The sequence below is a fragment of the Limanda limanda genome, chromosome 8 (genome assembly GCF_963576545.1).
Source record: "Limanda limanda chromosome 8, fLimLim1.1, whole genome shotgun sequence".
Lineage (NCBI taxonomy): Eukaryota > Metazoa > Chordata > Actinopteri > Pleuronectiformes > Pleuronectidae > Limanda > Limanda limanda.
In genome coordinates, this window is record NC_083643.1 from 23,619,975 (window position 1) to 23,636,064 (window position 16,090).

The following is a 16,090-nucleotide window of genomic DNA, read 5'->3' on the forward strand; positions in this document are numbered from 1 at the left end:
TTCAATGCTTCTTGTTTAATCTCTTTATATCATGTGCACACTGGCGTCATCTTCAGAGAAATAGATACACATTTCATGAAGAACAAATCTACGGTAATGCTCAGACTCCAAATTATCTTTTCCAAACATAAGCAGCTGTGGCATTTTAATTTTGACAGGGCCTAAGCAGAACCAACAGAAACAGGGCAACAGAATTTATGCATTACTTTCATCTGTGTCACCAGAAAGGGATATTACTTTCTGTCAAAATCCTTGATACCTCTCACAGGGGTCCTCATGAATCAATGTGATAACAGCTTGAGAAGTGTTGAAAGATCAGCTGTATCTAGAGACAAGTCTCAAAGTCAGAAAAAGGATCTGAGCTTGCATGAATATTGCCATTTATTCAAAGACTAAGGAAAGTGTTTTTCTTTCATGGGCCTAGTCAGATCTGTATCAGCTCATTTAGAGAAGGAGGGTTGATCTCTGCTGCAGCTTTCAGATAATCGTAGTGTTCAGGGAACCTTGGTCACTAACACGGGAACTCACACTGAAATTACACATACGTATGCATATTAGCCAGAAGTGGAGGGGTAGCAAGGTCAAACATTTTGGCTCCGCTTGATTCTCAATGGGAGTTTGAATAGAAAGCTAATTTTTAAATACATGTGACATCAGTCCAAAAAAAGATTAATATTGTGATATTGTCATGCTGAGTGAATAACAGAAATTATTTTCTCTGCGGAAAGGTATGACATTGTGTCATTCAGTCATTGCCAGCTGAGGTGTTTCAGGTATCCATAGCCTCTGGCGGCCTCCCTTTGGAGGAACTCAGCTGCAGCCAACAGGGAGAAGACCCTGGAGCAGACCCAGAACACAGTGGCTTGGCAGCACTTATGGGCACAGTAGCTGCTGACAAATTCACATCTCACAAAAAATTGTCCCAAGGGCGTTTCAAGGCCATGTTGGCCCAGTGGTAGATACCTTTGCCACCTCATAGCCTTCACAGCCACAATGTACCAGATTTCAGAACATGGGTCTGGTTCTTTCTGTTTTTTTTTGTTAGTCTGGCCCACATAATGTAGAGAAACACAAACCTAAGGCTTGTCACATCATGAATTCCAATGGCTGACTCTGATAGGATGTTTGTTGTGAAAGACAGCCACCTCTCCAGGGTATTAGTCTTACTTTAGCTGGAGAGATATAAAATAAAAATTTTGTAATGGAAATTTACTTATTAACTACTAACTTAACCTAATAACTACCTAGTTTTAGCTTATAGCAGACATTTCCATCTAGTGTACAGCTCGACAGAAACTTTATGACAGCATGTGCACCCACTGTCTACCACTGTCTACTACTGTGGGCGGCTGTGGCTGAGGGGTAGAGTGGTCGTCCTCCAACCTGAAGGTCTGGGGTTCGACCCCCAGTCTGAACCATCTGCATGCCGAAGTGTCCTTGGGCAAGATGCTGAACCCTAAACAGCCCCCCATAGAATAACAAAGTGCTGCAAGTAGATGCACTGTATGAATGTGTGTGTGAATGGGTGAATGTGAAACTGTACTGTAAAGCGCTTTGAGTGGTCTTCATCAGACTAGAGAGCGCTATATAAATACAAATCCATTTACCAAATCCATTTACCCACTGATTGAGCAAACGTCTTCCTTCTCCGAGTGGGATTCTTACTATGCAGGCACCAGCAGACACAATTGTATTTGCTTTTTACGGCTATTGGGCAAATGGTTGTATCGGAAAGATGCAATGCAAATTTTAATTGATCTTGGCTTTTCCCATCAACTAATTTTAAGACTGTTGTTCTAAAACAGTCTCTTGAGAAACTGAAACCAACCAGAACACAAATCCTAAGCATTTAATGGGGCTGTTTCTGTGATTGTCTCTTTCAGCAAGCTAAAGAGTTGTCATGAATGCCATGCAGATGAGGCATTGTTGAACCTCTGTCTGACAGGTAGCCAGTGTGACTGCAGGAAAGTGTTTTCAATTTGTTAAAGTGGCAACAGTGACAGTGAGATTACAGAGCACTAAAAGCAGTGCCACAACAAGGACACAAAAGTACTTGAAGATGCACTTTGGTTAAAAAAAACATTGAAGAACAAGTAATAACCTCTCTCCTTTGGGATAGTATGCGTATCCTTTGGGATATTCTGTTATTTCTAAGAGGATATTGGGATAGTTCAGTGAGATCATTGTATTTAGAGAAATTCAATGTCTCTTAATTAGGTGCTGTTAGTATACTCACAAGCCACAGATGTCAGTCTGTGCTCTTTCCTGGCATGCTACTTCCTAGTTTGACCCAGTTTTTGGAGCAGTCCTGAGAGGTATGCTTCAGTTGCTACTCTTATAAGAAGAGAAACATGTTAATTGATTGATTTTTGGAACCACTTGCTGCTGGGAGGCATCCACCACGAGAGTGGTTTGGTAGTTCTGCTTCTCTCTCAAATCCCACAATGGAAACAAGTCCACAAACAAAAAGAAAAATCAATGGACTTTCTTTGGCAGCTTTGAGAGAGGTGCTTAGCATCACAGAGTGTTTGCCTGAGGTGAACATCCCACAGTGTATTATGGTGTTGCTCCATTGCCCTGTTCACATCCGCAAGCTGTTCTAAAACCCATTTGAAGTGAAGCACACAGGGTTTTAACAACTATCAGCACTATTCTGAATAACGTCCTAGGGCTCTCTCGCACTATTTGGCCGTTGAAATGGCTTCTCTCCAAAGTTGAGCAACTATATATTCCAGTGTGAGTGTTTTAAGAGGAGTGTTTACGTTGAGGAAAGGTGCTTCATCCGGCACTTCACACTGAAGCACCATCTATACTTCTCCGCTCCTCCCTAAATCCTGCATACTGCTGTATCCACCGACTATTGATTTATTATTTTGGCCTTGAATGATCACTGCAGAGTGGAAAAATGACATCACTGATGATGTTATACGTGTTTTTTTCCCTTCCCTTTTATTATTTCATCTCACCACTGACAGGGACTTCAAACTTTCATTGTCCCGCGGGTTGAACTTAGATTCAAACACACTTCCTCTGTGTGATTGAGGAGCCTCATAAAGTGCACACATCTTGGATACATCCCTTTGGTGCTTTAGAGAGCTTCCCTTCCTCAGGACGACAGTGGAGGGTGTAATTAACTTTACAATATCAAATAATCACCGCTTGTGATTCTTGTCTTCTGGCTAACTTGTCGGGGGCATAAGTTTATGGCTTTTAAAAGCAGCGCTGAGCTGCGAGGAGACGAGCTTTCACAGCCGTGGCCCAAAGGTGGCGAGCACCAAAGTGAAGCTTTGCCTCCAGGTCATTGAGCAATAATGAGTGTTATCAAGCAAGTGCCAGAAGACAGGTAACGCTGCTTGAATTTATGAGAGGCCTTGCAAGATGACCCTAAGCAGGACCAGCCATTCTTCACTGGGGACAGGGCTAAGGCTAGGAAAAGACTAATATGGCAGGATTGTGATTAAATAGGACCTTGATTTTATGGGCTTTGGCACCAACAAGCGAGTCAGTATTTATCAGTTTAGATATAAATTGTAAAAACTGAACGCTTCACTGATTACTGTATTCAAGGTGATCTCCATGGGGGAAAATTTACTTTTTTTTAAAGATTATTTGAGTAGAGGTTATTTTAAGACATTGGTAGGATTCCATAAAAGAAAAAACTGAACAGAGTCATCGTTTGCTTTCTCAGCAACAATTTCTGTGATAAAATAATAAAGTCAGTAGAAACCTCATCTTTATTCAAATACAATTTTGAATTAACTCAAAGTGTTGATCTGATGGTAGAACTGGATTAAAATAAAGTGAAGATTTCAAGAATGTCTGTCAAAGATTCATAGACTAACCTCCCAACAGTCACACATGTAGCCTGGCTAAAGATTTGATCTGACCAGAGAGAGAGAACTCGGCATGCAATTTACATAAACTTCCAACACCATGGTTTAAAGTTACCTGCTCTCTAATGCATTAAGATAACTATAAGGACAAGTAAGGGGGAACATCTAATGTCATTTAGTTCAATGCTCTCTGCTGTTTAAGAGCCATTTTAATTTGTGTTTGATCATGATAATGATTTCCAGATAGTTTCCCCTTACACAATGGCTTCTCTGGGGCTGCTTAATAAAACAAGTGCACTTATTTAGTTTGGCTTTAAATTGTCTCCCCGCAGCTTATGATTAGTTTAATGGAGAGAAGCTCAACTGCCACTAAAACAGTCTGTGTTCTTTGATAAACTTTTATTCGTCTCAGTTTTCATCATTTGCTGCAGGCATGGAGAGGTGAGCCGACTGCTGTGCTCATTGAGGAAAAAAAAAAGAGACCAACCTAAATCTCGGTAGCTGCACAACCCCTGGAAGTTGCGATGCTACAACTACAATATACTGTCAGGTTGGGGAACGGTGGGAGGAGACTGTCATTAAAAGACAAATTTCCTACAAAGAGCACGTTAGAAAAACAATCTTCAAAGAAAATTACATTAAAGTCATTGGATGAGTAACCTACCGAGTTAGTGTGATACTAAAACAGATCACCATGATGGCAAATATCTCTTTGGAGGAACATAAAACCCCCTTAGACGCAAACAATGCATCTTCAGGGTTTTTCTTATAAAAAGAGTTCTAGGCCTGGAACCAGCTGCAAGATAAGTCATGACCATAAAATGTTTGATTCAGAGCAAAAGCTACACAATTAATTGAGGAGTTAAGGATCTACACATCCCATTAACCACTGCGAATGATCCCTGTCCTACGACTTCCAGCGTGCTTCTTTAATTTAATCCTGTGATTTTTTAATCGTTTAGACTTTTTTCCTCGTCGCTAAAAATCAACAGCCTGTTAGAAAGGGGAAATCATGGTTGCTCTGTGGTATACGTAATAAAATGTGAAGATGAATACTTTTTTCTTGTTGTGGTAGACATTTCCACGGTAACAGCTATTACAGCATGGGGTTGTGGGTAGTTTCGTACTTTTCCTTGACACTGCAAATAAAGCACAATATTCTTGAAAAGTTGTTGATTTCGTTTGGATTTGTGTTGTATAAAACTTAATTTCAAAACCCAATAGCTAAGTCTACTAAGAGTGGTTACAAAATTAGGGCTGAAAAAACAAGCACAATTTCATCAGTTTCTAATAGTGTTTTAGGGATTTTGTTGTGTTTTTTATCTATTTAAACGTAAATTGTGGTTACCACAAAGTTAACATTTTGTTTCAAGCTTCATCAGGTTTTTCTCAATTCACTCATAATTTAGTTTCATCTGTATCGTAATGGAGGATACAAAGCTCCTGCTAGAGTACTCGCATTCGAATGTGCCAAGATTTATGATATCATTATGCTTGGAAAGTGCTTTTGGGTAGATGGGTGACATTTATTTCCTTCCCTTATTCCCCGCCAACAGCAATCTGCACTGGATATTTTGCCGGGTTGCCAATGTCCACACATGTGCATTGTGGTGATAACAATGGCCCGATATCACCCCCCTATTTCAACAGGCATACACCCCGTGTCTGCCACATTGGTTTCAACTATCTCTGACCACAGCTCTCCCCTTTAATCAGGATTAAAGTAATGAGCAGTCAAAGTTTCTTGAACATGTCTGGCAGTCAGTATTCATTATCAAACTGAAGCTTGCTGCACCGTGCTGCTCGTCCACAGCGGACAGACTAAACACAGCACAGTATCCATCACATGACAATGAATAAGAGGGACTCTGTCATGACTGTTTAGGATTTCCATTATCTTCGATCTCCAACATGATGTACAGAGTGACTGGGCCATTGAGCTGGTGGAGCCATTCAGTCGACTTTGATGTTTTCCTCAAACTAAAAGCAGCTCCTCCACACAGTCAAGGACTTGTTGTGTGGCATGTATTTAGTTTTTTTTTTATCTGTGCTATACAGCTGTCTTTGTCAAAATTCAATAGATCCATGTGCCAGGGGAATATTACATTGCAGCACTGTGTGTGATAATTAAATATGAATCTCCATATTCATGCTGTAAAGCAGGCTGATATGATAGATTGGATGCCCCGCACCTGGTGGCCTGTATTCTCATTCATGATGATTAACAGCTGCCGCATCACACAGAAAACCTGAGTGACACTTGACTTGCAGATGAGCTGCTTGACAGTGTTTGTTCTCTTATCTCACCGGAGAGGCAACATGATCAGGATAAGACTCGGGGGGGACACGGAACATCATGGTCTTCTCTTCCAGCTTAAACAAAATTATGGATCGGCCAGTTGTTGGCGGAGCAAACCTCCTTAAATTTTAATGAAGGGCTATTCTTAGGGGGCTCCTGTCTGTGCTCATGCTTTACAACAGCCGGACATGGCTAAACATTTACCCCTTCCTCCTACCAAGCACAGAGGTGTTCCTGTAGGTCAGAATGGGGCAGAAACACAAGCCCCCTCAGGGATAAGGTCATGTCATAGAGACCCTTCAACTACATCACAGCACTGCAAAAAGAGGGCTGAACACTTGCATGTTCAAAAAATTACAACATGACTCATGGCAGGTCAGAAATCACAGTGAGGCCACTGACAAAACAGGCCTCTGGTTTGCATACAAAATGTCAGTGTGTGACATCGAGTGTTGGCAGATGGGAATTATGGAAGTATCGTAGCAGAAGCCTAAACGTATTTTATTTTAAGTGGAAATTATCATATTCGACCAGATTATGGGATGCTCAATACCAACGTTTCGAAGCTGTGTCAAGATTCCGAAGCGATTTAGTGTACAGAATAGATCTTCAAGGCACAAGGCTTTTATTTAAAACATGAGACAGGAAGGACGTGACGGTCATGTTCATCATCACAAGCATGATTTGCTAAACAGACGTCACATGAGAAGAGATGTGTGAATTAAGATGTGATCCATATTTAACTAGCCAGATAACAATTAAAAATGAGTCATAAAATGCTAAAATTATCGTTCATCATGCATCATTGATTGTACATCTCGCAGAGGGCAAAATGATCGTACAGATACGATAAGTACTGTACATCTGGCAACTCTGGTAACATCCTCTCTTCACCGAGAAGACTAAGCTATAAGCACTGCCAGCCTGTGCATCCAATGGGAAGCTGCCAGCCACTGTGCCAACCACGGGGCTCCTCTGATGCAGGAAGCTAAGCAATCTAACTAGAAGAGGCACCCAATGGTGTCACATCTGCTAATTACAGTAATGGCATCTACTAAAATGGGTACAAACGTAACCTGACATTATTGTAGAGACACACACTCACACACACCCACACACACACAAGCACAACTCCTCCACTCTCCCTGTTAATCAAGGAATAATCAGTAATCAAGACTGTGAAAATGTCCCCTGTCTTCTGTAATGCATTCATGTTGAACATGAAGCCAGCTTTTAATAAGTAAGTTATGCCATGAGATGGCCAACTTTCTAAAATTATTTTATAAATCCTTTAAAAAAAAAAAAACAGTGAACACCAAACAAGAAAATAATGGATTTTATATCAAATGGCTCTTTGGAATGATTCAAATTTAATAATATTATTTGGAGATCGTGCATCATGTCTCGATTTTCATTGATAGCTTCTCTAATGTCAGGCTGTCTCTGGCAACATTCGTTACCATGGGAAAGCAATCAATAGAAGTGGCATTCCCTACTTGACCCAAACCAAACAGATTTTGATGTTGGAGAATACAGTATATTTTATATTAAACATAGGATTATCTCGCATAGAGTAAAGATTTCTTGTCTTAGGTTATTTTGAATTAAAGATAAGGATAAACAAATGGCCCATACTTCCATATGACTATTATCTATAGCAGTGGTTCCCAAACTTTTTGTGCCCAAGGCACACCAAAGGACAAATAAAAATTTCAAGGCACACCTATTGTGCAAAATAGCCTTATAACACGTGTTATCACTAATATCATCTGTTTATCTGTTAAGTTTATAATTATTTACTAATGCCAAATAAGATGTGACCAAGACAACTATTCTACTCATGAAATATTTATTAACAAAATACTTCACAAAAATATTTAAACTTTATCAAATTGGGCTTAATCAAACACACCCATTTCAACCAGACAGGTGAGGCAAAGGAAACAGAAATTCAGCAGAGAACTGTCCATGAGAAAGCTGCATGGTCCTGAATCTGACCCACAAATTATAACTGTAACATTTAGAATCAGGCTTTTTTTGTAAATATTCTGCCTACTAACAAATCAGTGGGACACATGTGCCTGTCGGGGCGCACAGATTTTTTTAATCCTTGGTGGCACGGAGGAGAGGGCCACTCGCAAGTCCTGCTCAACAGAGAGCCGTGACCTGGTCTTGTTCTTCATGTGAACAAGAGTGGAGAACGCCAACTCACACAGGTAGGTGGTGGGGAAATGAAGAAGTTGGTCGATAGCGTGGTGGGAGATGGTTGGATATTCTGATGCACAAACCAACCAAAACTGATCGAGTGTGAGCTCACTAAATTTCAGTTTCAGCGTGCGGTCCGCACGGAGCTCTGCGCTCTCCTCTCTCTCCTTCATAGTGAGCTTCTCGGTTGAGGACTCGGACTCCTGGTTGAATGGGTCTCGGATCCAGTCATTGTCCTCGATGTCCGCCACACGTGGAAAATAGCGCTCAAACCTCTCTTTTAAGGTCTGAAGGTGTTCGGCATATATAGCGCGCTCACTGGCTGCCTGTGGCGCAGCTGATGCCAGCGGGAACATGTTCATGGAGCCCTGTTCCAAAGCCTCGCGCCACAGGGTCAGTTTGCCCATAAAGCCCCGAATCTTGTCTGTGGATGATAAAATGTTTTCATTCCTGCCCTGAAGCTTGGCGTTTAACTCGTTGAGATGCCCAAATATGTCTGCAAGGTAAGCCAGCCTGGCGCACCAGCTCTCATCCGCGAGCCTGTCCTTATGAGGGACAGCGTGTTCACGTGAAAATTCCAAAAGGGGTTGTCGGACTCGGCAGTCTCTGCACTGGTGGTTGGTGGTTTGCTCCGCACGAGAAAGCGCTCCATTTTCCCTCTTGTTTATGTTTTAATGTTGTGTTCACCTGCGCCACTGCGCGAACAGCGAAATGTGGGATCCTCTTTGAGGATTTTTTAAATAGTTTTTAGATAAAGAGTTTGCCTCTGTATTATGGAATGAGTGCATTCAAAGTAGTATATAGTAAATTAAAATAATTATTTTTGTATAGTTGTATACTATATTGCAGTAGGCTATGGTTGTCACAAAATCCCACGGCACACTTGGACTTGCCTCACGGCACACCAGTGTGCCGCGGCACACAGTTTGGGAACCACTGATCTATAGGATTTATTCTAAGAGGGTCGAGGATGACCTGGAGCCAATCCTAACTGACATTAGGTCAGAGGCAGGGTACATCCTGGGTTAAAGCATCTGTGTGTAAAAGTGAACCATTTATTGTTGTTTGATGTTGGTCAGTGCTGTGATGATGTCTCTGAGCCCCTAATGGTGTCGGCTGTTGTTGACAAAGTCAACTATAGAAAGAGACTGTGGAAGGTGTGTGTGTGTGTGTGTGTGTGTGTGTGTGTGTGTTTGTTTGTGTCTGTGTGTGTGTGTGCGCCTGATGCTTTCTGCTGACAGCGGGGGACAGAAGCGGTCACTGCCAACAACAAAGTTGACATTTACAGTCATTTATATGCGCTGTTTCTGTCTATCAAAATCTATTATTAAGACGAGTTCAGTGAGCAAGTGATTCACTCAAGTTTGCATGCGACTACCTGCTGCTGGGAGAGATCAGACTGTGCTTATAATAAACAGGTATTATTGCACATGCAAAAACACACAATAATTTGTTGATTTATTCAGTGCAACTCTAAACACCACATATGTCGATTAATTTAGCAAAAACATGCAATCATTTAAAACAAATGCTGACTGGATCTTAAATACTTCTAATGTTCTAACCATTGTGGGGGTGGTTTTAGACTTGTAAATGTTGGTGGGTTAAAATGATGTATGTTAATCCGTAACAAGCTGTATCATTATCCATTCCCTTTTTACATGAGACTCCTTCCACAGCCGGGCTTAGTTGAACAAGTCTCGACAGTGACTGGAAAAACACTGATATGATTCATGATACTGCCTAATCCCACATCCATCATCCATCGTGCAAAATGCGAAAGCAACATAAATGCACCCACACTCCCATGGATCATTTGTGAACAATTTGTCATCCACATAATTCAGGCATGAGGTAGGTTCAGGCATAGAACCCTGCAGACACTTCTTAGGATGAGCAGAACCGAAGTGAGAGCTGTCAGCAATATCATTACATTTGAATAGACTTAATTCTGAACATTCATCCACGTATAGTTCAGCCATTTCAAGTCTCTGCGTTATTTATTCAAGGACAACGAGTCGACTAGGAAATGAGATTCTCAAGTTGTCTAACAAACGTTGACCCGTGAATTACTTGTACTCGTCACATATTTCTTTTAAATAAATATTCATTATTCATCATGCTGTGCACAGTATGCACTTCAATTGTCATTTCTCCTAAACAAATCTTCCAAACTTCTGGAGTTTGTCTGCCTCGGCACCGGTGGCCCTGTATTTTATTGAAGCAGTCAAAAGACAGCCAGAAGAAAAACAAGAACTTGTCATCAGAGGGGAGACTGGCGATCTGACCTGCCACTCCAGAAGACAGTCAAATATCTTCTGTGTGTGAGACGTCAGGTAGTGTCTGGGTTTTGTTTGCACCAACAGCTCACGTCGAGGTCCAGTCTGACTCCTCTCCTCACCCTCTTTGAACTTCCCTGACAGCTTGTGTGATGTGCAATCCTCCCCTCCCCCACGTCCAGACCTTTTGTTTCATGCTTCACAAAGCCGAGGGCTTCTGATGAAGACTTTTTTCCTCTCCTCTATGTATGACAGATGGATGGTGGGATTGTTACATGTATAACGTATAGGAGTCACACTGGGAACAGATTTGATTCCTGTTGAGAGGGTTTTGCAGGTTTCCGACCATCATGTATGTCTATAAATATTGTCATATATATAATTCTTAAAGGGATAGTTCACCGAAAAATAAAAATTCACTCATATCTTCTTACCACTATGCCGATGGAGGGGTGGCTGACAATTTTTAGTCCACAATACACTTTAGGAGTTTCAGGGGTAAACATTGTTGCAGCCAAATCCTATACAATTGAATTACTGGTGACCACTTCTTCAGATGTAAAAAAAAACACAGAAAAAAAGCCATGTTTCTAGCCTGAGTGTTATTGTGGGCATGGAGGCGGTTCAGTGAGCACCTCCAGGTGAACCAGGGAGAGGGGATTGGAACAGCTGAGACTAGTTGGCCAGTCAACTCTCCCTTGATTCAAAAGGCAGCAGCTGAGCTGCCAGAGGAAGAGACATGAGGGACACAAAGAGGAACACAGGGACCTGAAGGGACACTGAGCCAAGCTGAGCTGCAGAGCTGAGACGTCAGCAGAAACTGCTGCTCGGTGTATGCTTGCAGTTCTGCAATGAAATGCTGAGAAGCGAATGGTTTGTCTCTGGTTGCTGTGGTGAGACCCCGGTGGCATCATTGAGGCTAAGAACATGGTGTAAATGACCTTTTTTTGAGTCGAATTTGAATGACAGGGCTTATGGACACTTCATCACAGGAGCAGTATGGGCTTTTTTCCCCAGGTTTTTATTTCTTAAGAATCGGTCACCATTTACCTCAATTGTATTGGATTTGGCTGCAACACTGTATGATTGGGTTTTATTTTGTTTCCGACCCCACGGGGTGCAGCGTTGGAGTCGTGATCTCAGAACCTAATTGACCTCAGCTCTGGTGCTTTTCTTAACTACAGGCGTAGGATGTATGTATGCGTCACACTAGTTGCTGTCCATCTCGCTCTATCAGACAGCAGTGGGCTCAGCCTCGCTGCGTGGAGCCCACTGTCAGCTTGGCTCAAGTGGAGGGGAAACACTCCACCCCCCCCCCACCCCCCACCCCCCCCATGCGTCCACTCCTCTCCTGCTAATGATTAACATCATAAATCACACTACAGTGTTTTTCTCCGGCCAGCAGTGAGAAGAGCAGCGCCTCGCTTGCTGACCCTAAACGCTCGGCAGCAACAGTGGATACTTGTGTATTTAAAATCGTGGTTTGGGGTTCAGCAAGTATCTCAGTTAAGATTTCTGGTTCAGTATCACAGAGGTCCAAAAATTTGCCAGATGTACCATGATGTATGGTAATTTGATAATTTGCTCACACTCAGTACTATCAGTTGTAGCCCGCATAATACAATATGGATCATGTCTACACATCTCATCTCTCGTGACGTCTTTCCAGCAAATCATGCATGCAGTGATGATGAATGTGAAGTGACTCGCAAGCACGATACATGGAAGCGTCACTTAGCCATGGTCACGTGACATTTCCGCCTTGAATCCCATTTCTGACAAGTCTTTCAAAACAACTGCACTTCAGAATCTCGACACAGAATCGTTTAGATTGTATTGATCGTCCCATAACGCGTACCATCATTTTCCTCAAAGGCTTCTGCTACGATAGTACATTTCCCATCTGGCAACACTGACACCTGCACACATCCATTTATTTGTATTTGGCCACAACCAGGAGGAGCATGAAGTATTATTACTGTAAATTATATTTCAAATTGATCTTATTTCACTGTTTATTGTCTCACCTTCTCTGACAGGCCCAATTATTGTTCGGAATCTTTCAGCTGTAGCTTAACCAATCTCAAAATAGGTAATATTTCATAAAAGTATAAATATTTTAAGCTTTAATTTTCTTCAGCAATTTAAACTTGAATTTTTATATTTTTTTCCTCTCTGCCTTTTTTATTTGAACATGATACAATAATTGAATCTTCATATTTTAGGTAGATTTAATCATTTTAAAAAAATTAGGTAGCTTTAGAGAGGACAGAAACATTATTCAGTTTGATGACTGATTTTTTTTTCCAGTTCTTACTGTTACTCATAAAAGTAAAGTAGGGGGAACTTTTGTTGTTTTGTGTTTAAATTTTTGTAATGCAAAATTTTATTTGACATTTATTATTCATTTACTTAGTCCGTGCAGAGCTTGGTTTTTAACGGTGGTTTGCCTGATATGGCATTTTAACGAAGTTTGTTAGGGCCTCATCTCTAACAATCAGGTTAAATATATGTCTGTAAATCTCTTTGTCCTGTGGCCTTTACTTAACATGAGCTATTCTTCTCTGGCAAGTGAAAAAAAAAAAAATACCAAAGAAGCAAAGCAATGCCCCCATGACTCCCATTCATTTGGGGTTAGTGGATACAGCAAATTTTTCTGACATTTGTAACATGATCACTGGAGATTTACTTTAAAGAGGTCTTCTAGATTTCATCGTCCACACACTCATGAGGTTTCCTATTGAAGATGCCTGAGGACAGCTGTCTGCCTGAAGGGAGGACCATCACACTGTGGATTCAAAGCAAGACCTTTATGTCCTGATGGGCCCATTGAATCAACCAGGAAAAGTCAACCGATGTTACATGCCGGTCACATTCAGGCCCGGCTAAACATTTTGAAAAGTTTAACATATTCACATCATGGTGTCTCCCAGTGTAACCACAATCTTCTCCTGAAAGACCACTGAGCATTTACGGGGTCAGTGTGATCGTGACCTTTCAAATCAACCCATTTCCATCCGGTCTGATGATTCAGTCTCGAGTTGCTCTGCTCACAGACATGTTTCTATAATGGCATACGGATGAAATCCCATTTTATAAAGCACTTTAGATAAAATAAACAGATTATGAACGTCCCTGTGAGGTGGGCCTGAATGAAATGAGATTCTGTTTGTTTGTTTTACTTCCCATGTAACATCTGACCTACTATCTAATGGCTTATTTACAGTTCCAAAGCTACACCAGGGATCCTGCAACGATCCTGAAATTTCAATTATGGGCGAAACAAATCACAATAAGAGGCTTGACCAGGACAGGAACACTCCCAGCTTCGTGTATTCCTGAAAATCTGGGATCTGACTACCAAGATTAACATAGCATCACACAGCACATAATTTACACCCGCTCTACTATTTTGTTAAGCTGAAAAGAAACAAAAAACTAGCAGAAATCTCTTTCCACCGTCGTTTCAGTTTTGGTTTCATAAGCTGCAGCACATCAACAAACCCAAGCTTTTGAAATGTGCTGGTAATGGACATCTCAGGGACAAACTGGAGGAAATATTAAAGGGCAACACCAGCCCGAACCTCAGTTTTTTATGACTCTCTGAGCCCTCGCTTTTAATTATTGATGTAAACATCCACTTTGACACTTTCTCTGTCAGTGATGACAACCCAGCCGCTTGCCCGACACATGAAAGAGTAATGATGCACTTGTAGCCTCGCTATCAGCAGGGTTCAGGGGATTAGCCAGAAATTTGCAGTGCAAGCAGAAACGTACATGGTTTTCCGTCTTCCATCCCGGCTCCCTCTGTCTTTCTGATAAGGTACCCAAGGTAGGGAAGTTGAAAGCCGGGGGCAGAGAGATCAAAGTGACCCATGCCGCTGATCCTCAAGGGAAGAGGCTCAGGGCACATTTAAATGTCTGCACCATTCATAGAAGTCAGGCTGGAAACCCGGCGCTGATAAGCCTCTGGGACATGTACATATTTGAAGTCAGCAAACAACAGTCTAAAGGGAATTGCAGATGAAAAGAATTTTAAATTAGCCGAGCTCAAACGCAACCTTTCATTTGATTATGTAGAGTACAATAAACTGTATTTCAGTTTTCTTAACACAGCCCGGGATTATCCAGGAATTGATTAAACCAGGATCAGGTCAAATTATTTCACAGAGTATCGCCTGTCTGCCTGCGTCACTGCTGGTGCCTCAGAATCGAGCAGAAACTCAGGACGGCTACCAATCACAGAGACCCTGGTCTGACCTGATTCAATCTGTATCACATAAAAAACGGACCGGACTGTCTTATGCAATGTTCAGAAAGAAATTCATCAGATTTCAGCATATCTAATTCCAGATAATTATTCTTTTCTGAAGTCTGAAACGTAAAATAATACGGACAGACCAATATGAAACCTGAACTTGAAACTTGAAATATTATTCAGTTTTCACTTAAGCAGATGCAACCAGATCGTTAAATAGATTCAAAGCATGACTCGAAATCTTTTCAAAGACAGATCAGCTTCTGAAAAATAGATAATGCGGTGCATACATAAATATAGAATCCGTACCTGAAATCTACCTGACAGGTAGCCATGCTTTAGCTTCCTTATCGAGCAGCAGTTTGTAACATGGACTGCCGGAGAAGAATATAAAATAATTCATTGCATCAAAACAATCCAGAAATTACAGTTCAACACTCCTATTGAACTGTGTGTGTTCATCTGCATGATTAAACATTTTTGTTTGCATTCAATTTATTTCTCTTTCACAATTTTCTGAAGTTCAGTATATTAACAATCTTCATCAGAGGGTACAACTTTTCAACACAGTATGTCTCCTCTCAGTTCAGTTTGTATATTTCAATGAAGTAAGCTCAATAGATTTGTGCATTTTAAACTTCAGTGTTTCTTAACAACTCCATACATCTGAGTAAGACCGTATGTGGCAGTTCCTTTTTTAAAGCTCCAACTTCATTTGAAGGCCTGAGCTTCATAACCAAACCTGATAGCTTCAGTTTTGAAGATTAGGCTTCATGACCTCTTCCCAAAAAGAGTCAAAGTTCTGGCCCTAACACAGAGATTAGTAAACAAACTTCATTAGCAGTGACAAAATAAAATAATAAGTGAGGGAGACTGCCACAATGTATTTGACAATTCATTTGTGAAGGCACAGCTACACAGCAATAGCAGCCAAAGGCTGCTAAATGATACAAGCAGTCTCACTGGAGATCGTCAAGTCGTGTAGCTGGCTGCTGACAAGCCTTTAGCCCTTTTCACATATGGAGGAAACAGCATTGTTTTATTTGTTTTTCATAATAAACGTTGTAGGACTGTCTTGTCATGATGTAAATCACTTGTCTTGACTGATTGCTTATGACTTTAATGTAGATTTACTATATGGCAAAATCCGTTGATATAACATAAGAGTTCCAGAGAGAAAACACGTTTGTTTAATTTCCTGCGCTGAGGGAGAATA